Source organism: Megascapheus bottae, unplaced genomic scaffold (genome assembly GCF_031878675.1).
Source record: "Megascapheus bottae isolate mThoBot1 unplaced genomic scaffold, mThoBot2.hap1 HAP1_SCAFFOLD_302, whole genome shotgun sequence".
Lineage (NCBI taxonomy): Eukaryota > Metazoa > Chordata > Mammalia > Rodentia > Geomyidae > Megascapheus > Megascapheus bottae.
In genome coordinates this window covers 42,205-54,418 of record NW_028327512.1, presented here as the reverse complement: position 1 = coordinate 54,418, position 12,214 = coordinate 42,205, and the positions used below count along the sequence as shown (strand labels likewise).

At 37.7% G+C, this 12,214-nt stretch overlaps 1 long non-coding RNA gene across 1 annotated transcript; it reads right to left on the bottom strand.

Moving 5' to 3' along the window:
• Positions 1–1,505: 1,505 nt before the first annotated feature.
• LOC150039715 (uncharacterized) lies at positions 1,506–12,214 on the bottom strand. Its single transcript, XR_016534254.1, has 4 exons — positions 12,135–12,214; positions 11,946–12,034; positions 3,618–3,679; positions 1,506–1,550 (listed from the first exon to the last, which is right to left on the bottom strand). It is a non-coding gene; the product is annotated as an uncharacterized LOC150039715 (long non-coding RNA).

Sequence of the window (12,214 nt, the reverse complement as noted above, 5' to 3'; positions counted from 1 at the left end):
TGTGTGTTAGAATTTGGATATGAAATGTGCACTTAAAAGGCTCATAGGTGGAAGGCTTGATCCCCAGTATACCAGCAGTGTTCAGAGGTGGGTATGGGGAAGTAATTATATTATGAGGCTTTTGACTTTATCCACAGATTCATTTGTTGAGGGCTTCCTAAATTTAAAGCTTTAGTAGGAGGTGGGGAAAATGTTAGGAGTTGGGGCTTCATGAAACCAAAGAAGTCACTGGAAGGATGGATCATGTCGCAAACCCTTCCTTCTCCTCAGCTTCCTGGGAACCTTGAGGTGAGCAATCCTTCTCCACGATACCCACCTCCTTGACATGATTGTTCAGTGTCAGTGTAGGCCCAAAGCAATGGGATCAAGTGGCCTTAAAGTAAATCCTGAAACTGTGAGCCCAAATGAATCTTTCACCACTTTAAGTTCTTTGGTCAGTTATTTTTTTTATAGTGACCAACACTCCAATCCAATATAATTGGGATTTTTCATATTTTCATAATAAAGTATTATCAGAAGAAAATAGGACAACAGTGGATAGTTTAAACAATGTTAAGAATATGGCATGAAAGTATATGATAATGTCTGCTGGAACAAGATTTGTAAAATACTTATTTTCCCAGTTCATTCTGTTTTCTTCTTTCATACTCCCATTATCTCTGTGTGTCTTTATCTCTCATTCTTGGTCTGAGGATCTCTCATTCTTTCTCTTCTCTGCACTATTCTTTCCCCTACACTGGGGTCATCACAAAACCATCCTGGCAGTGTTCTAAAGACCTTGAATTGCTCATTGCCTTAGCAAAAACTGGTGAAGGATCCAATCTCTCTTTCTAGGGAAACCAATGGCTAGTAGATCATCTACTAGCCAGAGATCATCTTCAGGCATCAGAAAACCTCAGATATTTGACCTTCCTTTTTGGGAGGGGACTCAATTCCAGAAGCTGTAGGGAATAAAGAATAAGAAATGGAATGTGTGATGCTCTGTTGAGAACTGTTGGGAGCCAGAGTGGAATCAAACTGTACCTTGATTTGCATCAGACAATTGCTTTATTGTCTTATGGTTTTCTGGCCTTATTCTGTTTAAATGACCTGAGATTTACCATATGAATGTAACACCTGGAAGTTCCCTGGTTTCAAGAAGGGATAGAAGCCTTGAGTTGAGGATAAACGGGGCTGCAGTCTTTACCTGGGCTACAGACCTACCAACCCCATGTGTTTGTCTCTCTTCTATTTTTTCCAGTCCCTGCCCCGTATTTCAGGAACCCCAATTTGCTGCCGGTAGGCCCCAGCAGAGAACCAAGCCAAGTAGCCTATGAGGCTACAGATGTGGGCCTCCAATGATCAGGAAATGGTTAGGAGTCACAAGTCCTCTGCCATCATTGATTGTTAAAGAAGGGTTACAGATGCGACCAGGCTAAATGTGCCACTAACATCTCCCCATAAATAACTTTGTGACAAGAGAAACTTACTTGGAAAGGAGTTTCTACTCCTTGAAACTGACTGCTCACATTTCTGTCAGTTCTGCGCTCCCCGAAGTACTCCAGGCTGTCCTACAGAAAAGGGGATAATACAATCACAGTGCTTATCTGTCCTCTTTGGACAGAGCTACTTATGAACTTTCTTAGTTCCTAGCTTTTTAAGTGGCTAAGATTACAGGCAGAAGTCTACAATGCCCACCTTTCCTTTGATTCTTTTAAAAATTACTTTATTATTTTTTTGAAAGGTCTTTCTAGCTCCTTTGCCAAATTACTGATTAGCTCATTAGTTTTGGGGAGATGTTAATTTTTGAGCTTCTTGTATATTTTGGATATTAGGACTTTGTCAGATATATTGTTGGTAAAGATCTACCAGTCTGTTGGCTGTCTTTTTAGTTTAGCACCTATGTTCTTTGCTGTGCAGAAAATTTTTATTTTGATATAATCACATTTGTCAAGTCTCTCCTACTTTCTGTGGCCTTGCCACTATTTCCAAAAAGTTCCTGCCTATGCCTATCAGTTCTAATATTTCTCCTACTCCAACTTCCAATAGTTTCAGTGTTTCAGGCCTGACTTTGAGGTCTTTAAATTCATTTGAGTTGATATTGGTGCATGGTGATAAACAAGGATCCAATTTTAATTTTCTACATATGGAAGTCCTAATACCAATTATTGAAAAGACTATATTTTTCCATCACACATTTTTATTGTGCCTAATATCTTTATATATATATATATATATATATATATTATTAAGATGCTGGAGGGGATGTGGCCAGGAGGGATCATTATTACACAGTTGGTGGGAGTGCAAACTCATTCAAGCATTATGGCAGCTCCTCAAAAGACTAAACATAGAGTTCCCCTATGACCCAGCAATTCCAATACTTGGCATTTACCCAACCGTCCAGAAACAAGGACACACTAAAGCCACTAGCACAACGATGTTCACTGCAGCACTATTTACCATAGCAAAGATATGGAACCAACTCTGATACCCTTCGATTGATGAGTGGATCAACAAGATGTGGTATTTTTACACAATGGAATTCTATGCTGCTGTCAGAAAAAATGACATCACTCCATTTGGAAGGAAACGGAAAGACTTAGAAAAAAATCATATTAAGTGAAGTAAGTCAGACTTAAAGGAATATATACTCAATGGTTTCACCTATTTGTCATAATCAGTAGAAACCTTGGGCTCTCCTAGCAGCGATTTGCAATAGAGCAAAACCTAGATACATAAGGACATACAGTATGACGCTAAATGAAAGGACCTATAGGAAATAGAAACAAAAGCCATAAAATGAGTGATTGTTGTCCTTAATGTACTATGTTATCTCCCATTTCTTTTGCTGTCCCTTAGTTATCTCATATTTTTATAGTATTTCACTTTGTTATCTGATATATTGTATATATGCGTATTTGGTTATTTGAAATTGGATAGGAAAGGGGCAAAAACAAGATGAGGGTGGGAGTGGGGGGAGGGAAATGGGGACCAAGACTTGAGAAAGGGTATCAATGTATGTGAAGTAATGCACCTTCTATCTGGCGAAAGTAATGTAACCCTCCTATTAATTACAATAAAAAATATTTTTAAAACTCATTATAAAGGTGTTGTACAGAGAGGCTACAATTACATAAGTCAGTTAATGAGGATATAGCTTTTTAGAAAACGTTGATTCTTATTTCTTAAATACGGAATTACAAAGTCACGTGTATATCCTACAACATTAAAGAAATGGTAGGAAGGAAGTAGTGGGTTGAGATGGAGGGAGGAGAATGATGAACGAGTGACCTTACTCACAATGCACTGAATTCTCAGACTACTTTTTTGAATGGCAACTACTTATAGATGGTAAAAAATATACCTTAAAATGCTGTTCTTCTTAGTGATTCTGAATTTGGACATTCCTTTGCATTTGTGTCTTACTGCTCTCACTATAGGCTTGGCCCAGAACAAGAATACAAGGGTACAAGTCCAGTAAATAACTGCATATTAAACAAGGCTGCATTAATCCATGCTTTCACTTTCACTTAATCACCATGAGCTAAGCATTTCCTTAATATTTTACCATGAATGCTTCAGAACTAGCAAATTCAATACATATAAAAGACTAAGTATCAAAACCTTTTTACTACCTTTGCGGTTAAAAATGTGCCAGTGGCAAGAAGTAGAATAGATATCATTGTTCCTGTTCGTCCTAGAAAAGAGCAGAAATGAGTTCAAGAAACCTTTGTTCCAGTGTAAAAATACACTCACAAATACTCATTTGGTATTGGTACTGTTTCTTCTGAAGTGCTGCTGTCTCAAAATTTCCAGTTGAGAAATATTAAGACTTTATTTTTCATTAATGTAATGAAAAGAACGCTGGTCCTCGTGTATAATTCCAGATTCCCAGGTGGGAAGATCAGGATGGTTGTGATTCTAACCAGCTTAGGCAAAATAAGCAGGACCCCATTCTCAACCAGCAAGATGGGCCGGGTGCTTCACATCTACAGCCCTCATTGTGTGGGAGATATAGAAATGGGTTTCAGACTGATGCCAGCTCAGGAAAATGTAGGATACTTTATCTACAAAAAGCATTGAAGAAAAACAGATCTGAGCATATACCTGAAGTGGGAGAATGCTGGCCAAGCACGTGCCAGGTGCTGAGTGCAAATGCAAGCAGGAACCCACATTACCAACTAGAACTGTAGTCCCTATGTAATTGTATTATTTGAATTGTATTGTGAACATTTGCAAACATAAGAATATAGAGAGACAAGCATAATGAATACGCATATTCCTATTCCTCAGATTATGTAATTCTAAGTATTTTGCTGTAGTGTTCTTGCTCACTTTCTACCTCAGCTTACATGCCTGCTTTTCTCTCTTCTCCCTCTCTCTTTGCCTCTGCCTGTGTGTGTGTGTGTGTGTGTGTGTGTGTGTGTGTGATAGTGTTTTGTAGCAAATACTTTGACAATTATAGCAAATCCTTGACTTCTTCAAATCACTCATCCTCTAAGTCTCTTCTGTTACCTTCTACTTATATCTTAGTTCTGTCCTACAAAATTTAAGTTTGAAAATATGTTCTTTTCTCTTTCTATATTCATCCTTATAATCTAATTTTTAACATACCCTTTCACCTGAAAAGTACAAATTTTTCATCTATTCTTTAAACATTTTTTTCCACTGGAGGAAGAACAGATTTATTATCTTCATGTACAGAGAAATCAACATTGCACATCTAACCCAGCTTAGTAGCCAATTCCTTAGCCTTTGCCTTTTCCAGCTTGCCAATTTGAGTCACATATTTTGGACTGAGGACGTGCCTTCCCAATGAGGATAGATCTCATCGTGAGTATATGTCTTGGGAGCTTCAACTCATGAACTCCTTTGGCTTCTTTTGATCAAGAGAAGGTACTCTACTAATTCAGTCATATTATCTCTACTTCTAGCCTTTTGTTTGTTAAACAGAGACAACCATCTTAGGGATTTTTTCTTGCCTGGGTTGCCACAAATCTCACATTCCTGAGTAGCATGGGTTACCAGTGCCTGGGTGAAACTTTCACATAGGCAAAAACAAAGTATCTTAAATGCCAAGTGAGAAGTCATCCATGTTGAGGTCTGGTTCTCAGAAGATATGCAAATGGCTAATTGATACCTAAAGAAATGTTCAACTTCTTTAACCATAAAGAAAATACAAATAGAATCTGTGCTGATTTCATCACACCAAGGCAAAATGGAAGTCATAAATAAACAACAGCAAAGGCTGGCAAGTATGGAGCAGAAAGGTGAGAATGAACTATATTAGTATACTGTTGGTTGGTTTGAAATTAGTCTATCCACTAGAGAAATCAGTATGGAGGGTCTTCTTCAAAACACTAATCATAGACTTACTTTGTAAGTTTTATAGGTCTTATAAGTTACAAAGTAACTTCTCATTTTATAGAATATCTTGTTTGTGACTTTGGATGTGGTGAGCTCTGTGTGTGTGTGCTGTGTGTGTGTGCTGTGTGTGTGTGTGTGTGTGTGTGTGTGTGTTTCATACATTTTACTACAGAAAAATCTCAAACCAACAATTTAATGGTACAACTTAAAATGCTGGAAAAAGAGTACCAAACCCAACCAAAATCTAGTAGAAGGAAACAAATTATTAAAAGTAAAGCAGAATCAAATGAATTAAGAATCCAAAAAACCCCAGAATCCACAAACAAGGAGTTGGTTCTTGGAAAAAATTAACAAAACTGAGAGACCCTTACCAAATCAGATCAAAAAATGAAGGGAGAACACCTAAATAAACAAAATTATAGACAAGAAGGTCAATACAACAACAGAAATTACCAATATCCAGAGCATCCCAAGGGATTACTTGTCAAATCTTCATGCCAACAAATTTGAAAATCTAGAAGAGATGAACGAATTTCCAGCAAATATTGAAATAACCAAACTGAACCATGAAGATCTAAATCTACTAAACAGACCCACTTCAAGTAATGAAATAGAAAAAGCAGTAAGAGACCTCTCATCCAAGAAAAGCCCAGGACCTGAAGGATTCATAGCTGAAATCTATAAGGCCTTCAAAGAAGAGCTCACACCAATACTCCCCAAAATCTTCAATGAAGTTTAAAGTGAAGGCTCTCTACCAAACCCATTCTATGAAACCAGCTTAACCCTCATGTCAAAACGAGACAGGAACTCATCAAAGAAAGAGAACCAGAGACCCAGTTCTTTAATAAATATTGATGCAAAACGGCTCAACAAAATATTGGCCAATCAACTTCAACAACTCATCAAAAAATTATACACTGTGATCAAACAGGACTGATCACCGGGATCCAAAGCTGGTTCAATACATGCTAGTGGGTTAATATAATTCATCACATCAAAAGTAGCAAGGACAACAATCACATGCTCATCTAAATAGATGTAGACAAGGCATTTAACAAGATCCAACACCCCTTGATGCAAAAAGTTCTGGAGAAAGTAGGAATCATGGAACATTCCTCAGTATAATCTTACACGACCACCCTACAAACTAGCATAAAAGTAAATGGAGAAAAGGTAAAGCCATTTCCTCTGAAATCAGGAATGATACAAGGATGCCCACTTTCTCCACTTCTGTTCAATACAGTATTAGAATTCCTAGACAGAGCAATAAGGCAAGAGCCAAACATAAAGGAAGTTGAAATAGGGAAGGCGGAAATGAAACTTTCTCTCTTTGCAGATGACAGGATTCTTTTTTCCATACATCTTTTATTGTAATTGATAGAAGGATTAGATTATATTTATCAGATAAAAAGTGCATTACTTCATCTTGATTTCCTCCCTTCCCTATCCAATTTCAAATGACCAGTTAAGTATATATAAAATATATCAGATAACAAGGTGAAATATTGTAATAATATGAGATAACCAAGGGACAGCAAAAGAGATGAGACATAACATGGTACATTAAGGACAACAATCACTCATTATATGGCTTTTGTTTCTACATCCTGGAGGTGCTTACTAGATTTTGTTCTATTGTAAATCTCTGCTAGGAGAGCCCAAGGTTTCTACTGATTATGACAAATAAGGGAAACCATTGAGCATATGTTCCTTTGAGTCTGGCTTACTTCACTTAATATGATTTTTTCTAAGTCTTTCCATTACCTTACAAGTGGGACAATGTCATTATTTCTGACCTCAGCATAGAATTCCATTGTGTATAAACACCACATCATCTTGTTGATCCACTCATCAACTGAGGGACATCTGGTTTGGTTCCATATCTTTGCTATGGTAAATAGTGCTGCGATGAACATTGTTGGGTTCGTGGATTTAGTATGTCCTTGTTTCTGGACAATTGGGTAAATGCCAAGTGGTGGAATTGCTGGATCATGTGGTGATCTATGTTTAGTCTTTTGAGGAGCTGCCAAACTGCTTTCCATAGTGGTTGAACAAGTTTGCACTCCCAATAACAGTGTAGTAGTGATCCCTCCTGGCCACATCCCCTCCAGCATCAGTTGTTATTAGATTTCTTAATCCTGGCCATTGTAACTAGACTGAGGTAGAATTTTAGAATTGCTTTGATTTGCATTTCTTTTATGACCAGAGATATTGAGCATTTCTTCATGTGTCTATAGGCCATTGTTATTTCTTCTTCAGAGAACACTCTCTGTAAGTCTTTGGCCCATCTTTTAATGGGATGGTTGTTAATTTGGAGATTAGTTTTGGAGTCATTCAATTTTTTGAGCTGCTGATATAGTTTAGATTTGAGGCTCCCAAAATACAAAACAAAACAAACAAAATTAAACTAAATCATAGACAAGAATGCAAATACCACAGCAGAAATTACCAAGGTACAGAACATCCTAACGGAATACAGTTCTAACTTTATGCCAACAAATTTGAGGATCTAGAAGAGATGAATGAATTTCTAGCCAATATTAGCATACCCAAGCTGAACCAAGAAGACCTAGTCCAAATAAACAGACCTATGTCAAGTCCCGAAATAGAAATGGCAATAAGAGACCTCCCATCCAAGAAAAGCCCAGGGCCAGATGAATTCACAGCTGAATTCTATGAGGCCATCAGAACAGAGCTCACACCAATACTCCTCAAGCTCTTCAATGAAATTGAAAGTGAACACTCTTCTGCCAAACTCATTGTACAAAGCCACCCTAACCCTCATCCCAAAACCAGATAGGGACTCATCAAAGAAAGACTCATCTCTTTGATGAATATTGATGCAAAACTGCTCAACAAAATACTGGCCAACCATCTTCAGCAACTCCTCAAAAAATTATACACTACGAAAAAAATTTATACACTATGCTCAAACAGGATTCAGCACAGGGGTGCAAACCTGGTTCAATAGACGCAAGTAAATTCCTATAATTCAACACATCAACAGGAGCAAGGGCAAGAATTCCATGATTGTCTCAACAGATGCAGAAAAGGCATTTGACAAGATCCAACACCCCTTTATGCTAGAAGCTCTGGAGAAACTAGGAATCCATGGAACATTCCTCAGTATAATAAAGGCTGTGTATGACAAACCCACAGCTAGCATTATACTTAGTGGTGAAAAGCTAAAGCCATTTCCACTAAATTCAGGAATGAGACAAGGATGCCCACTCTCTCCACTTCTCTTTAACATAGTATAGAATTCCTAGCCAGAGAAATAAGAAAAGAAGCAAGTAGAAAGGGGATCCAAACAGGGAAAGAGGAAGTGAAACTTGCCCTCTTTGCAAATGACATGATTCTTTATTTAAAGAAATCTATAGATTCTACTTGCAAGTTGCTTGAGCTGATTTGAAACTTTGGCAAGGTAGCAGGGTATAAAATTAACCCTCAAAAATTAACAGCCTTCCTGTATACCAGCAATGAGGGGATTGGGGCAGCAATCAGGAAAGCAACTCCGTTTGCAATAACCTCAAGGAAAATAAAATACATAGGAATTAATTAACTAAGAATGTAAAGGACATTTATGATGGAAACTTTAAAAACCTGAATAATGAAATTTAAGCAGATAAACTTCCCAGGCTCCTGAATTGGAAGAATTCACAACATGAAAATGGCAATCCTGCCAAGGGCTATGTACAAATTCAATGCAATAATCATCAATAGCCCAATGTCATTCTTTAATGAAATTGAAGAAGAAATCCACATATCATATGGAATTATAAAAGACCCTATATAGCAGAAAGAGCAACTCTGCAGGAATATCAATATCAAATTTCAGACTCTATTACAAAGTTATAGTAATCAAAACAACTTGGTACAGGCACAAGAATAGGGCAGAGGACCAATGGAATCAAATTGAAGGCCCAAAAATGAACGCACAAACCTATGGCCACTTAATCTTTGATAAGGGAGCCCAAAAAATAGAATGGAAGAAAGACAGCCTCTTCAACAAGTGATGCTGGCAGAACTGGTTAAGGACCTCCAGAAAATTAAAGTTGGTACCTTCTATGTCACCCTACACTAGGATTAGTTCCAAATGGGTCTTAAAAACTTTACAAGAAGGAATAGGAGATACACTAAGTCCCCCTGGCACAGGTCAAAACTTTCTTAATAAAGACCAAACAAGCACAAAAAATTAAACATAGTTAGGACAGAGGGGAATGCATTAAATTGTAGAGCTTCTGTAGGTCAAAGGACATAGGTAGCAGGTTAAATAGAAAGCTCACAGAGTAAGAGAAGATCTTCACTAATCATACAACAGACGAAGGCCTCATATCTAAAATATACCTAAGCTACAAAAAAAGAATCATTCCAAAATTAAGCTCCAAAGAAATAACCATCCTATAAAAAGATTGGCCAAGACTTAGAGTCTTCTCTGAAGAAGAAATAAGAATGGCCAATAGACACATGAAGAAATGCTCAACCTCTCTAACCATAAAAGAAATGCAAATCAAAACAACTTTGAGATTCCACCACACTCCAGTTAGAATGGCCATGATCAAGAAATGCAATAACTACAGATGCTGGCTGGGATGTGGCCAGAAGGGATCATTACTACACTGTTGGTGGGAGTACAAACTCGTTCAACCACTATGGAAAGCAGTGTGGCAGTTCCTCAAAAGGCTAAACATAGATCACCCCATGACCCAGCAATTCCACGACTTTGCATTTACCTAATAGTCTAGAAACAAGGACATACTAAAGCCACTAGCACAACAATGTTCATTGCCACAATATTTACCATAGCAAAGGTATGCAACCAACCCATATGCTCCTCAGTAGATGATTGAAACACCAAGATGTGGTATTTATACACAATGGAATTCTATGCCGCCATCAGAAAGAACGACATTACACGATTTGTAAGGAAATGCAAAAACTTGGAAAAAATCATATTAAGTGAAGTACTGAAAGAAACATAGGCTCAATGGATTCCCATTTGTAATAATTAGTACACATCTAGGATGCCCCTAGCTGAGGAATACCGTAGCTCAAATCCTACACTCATAATGCCATATAGGATGAGGCCAAATTAATGGACTACTAGGACATGGAAACAAGAGCTTAATTATAAGTGACTGTTATTGTAATGTATTATGTTCTTCTCTCTACTCTTGTGTTGCCCTTTGGTTAATCTCATATTGTTACAGTATCCCACTTTGTTACCTGGTATATTATCTAGATGTTACTTGTGTATTTGATATAGGGGGAGAAAAATCAGGGGAGGGGTTGGGCAGAGGGAAATGGGGACAAAAACATGAGACGTGATATAGATGTGTGAGAAGTTTGGCACCTTCTATCTGGCAAATATAACTGTAACCCCTCTATACACTAAATTTTTAAAAATAAAGTAGATAATCAGCTGAGCAAAGAGGTATATGCTATGGAACCAGAGAATCTCCAAAATGGGTTAAGAAACAACACAAATAGCAAGACAATACATTAACCTTTCCTAAAGCAGGACAAAGAGGGAGGTATGGTGGCCATTTCTGCCATTCAGCACACAGAGGCAAGGGCAGGAAGATAACAAGCTTGAGACTATATAGGGAAATCCTGACTCAATCAAAACCAAACAAATGCTCACAAAACACAAAGCCAGCCATAGTGGCTGTATTACTAGCTATTCAGATATAGACAATGGGGAGGTTTGTCATTCAAGGCAAGCCCAAATCTATACAAGAATTCTTCTCAAGTAAAAAGTAGAGCATCACAGTATGTATCCACGACCCCAAGTGTGTGAAAAAGTTAAAGAGGGTCACAGTCTAGGCCTTTCTGGATTCAGGATGAAAAGTGAGAACCAATGTGAATAATGACTAAAGCAAACAGGTATGAGGAATGTAAGTGGCTCCAGTAGTAAAGGGCCCCAGGACGTGTGAGGCCTTGGGTTCCGACCATATTAATGCCAAGAAACAATACAAAATCACCCCACACTCCCAAGAATCAAAAGGCAGTGTGGTAGGACACAGTACTTGGAAAGACATTTCTGAAAACGAAACCTTAAAATGGCCAACAGATTTATGAAACAATTCTCAATGTCACTAGGTAACAGGGAAGAGCATCTTAAAAGCCCAAGGTGAGAATGCATTTGTTAACTAGCTTCATTCAGCATTCCACATTGTATATAAATAGGAAAGTATTACATTTACATGATACATAAGTGCAGCATTGTCAGCTAAAGAAGAAAAAGGCATCACTGCAAATGAGATACAAATGCAATACCATCCTGAAGTTGAACACTGTTTGGGGGAGGCAGGTATGCATGGGTAAACCAAAATGGAAGAAACCCATATAATCAGCAATTAAGAGAAGTAGCTCATTGTCCTCCCTTCTTTACATTAGTTTTTCCTTTATTCTTCCCTCCCCTTCTCTATTTTCCTTTTAGTATTCTTTGCTTCTTTCATCCTTTAAACACAATATTAATATGTTAGCAATGCTGAATCTATCTGAGGAGTAGCAGTAGGTATCTTCCTACTGCCCGTCAATATTTATTCTCAACTATCTTTTTACAAAGGAGACAGAAAGGAAAGCATCATTACCTTTTCCACCTTTGCAGTGAATTATGATGATGTTGTGAGGATCCTTGGATAACCAGGCAATGACTTCTTTAGAGAAGGAAACCATCTCTCTGGTTTAACAAAAATTTTTAGTTAATTAAAATTCATTCCCAAATTCCAAGCCCAGTGAATTTAGTGCTTTTCTGAACATCAGTGTGGCATCAGACTTACTCAAGAGTGGGGACATTGTGATCATCTATCATTATTCTATGCACACGGTGATGAAAATACTTGGGGTCATAAGACCGTTC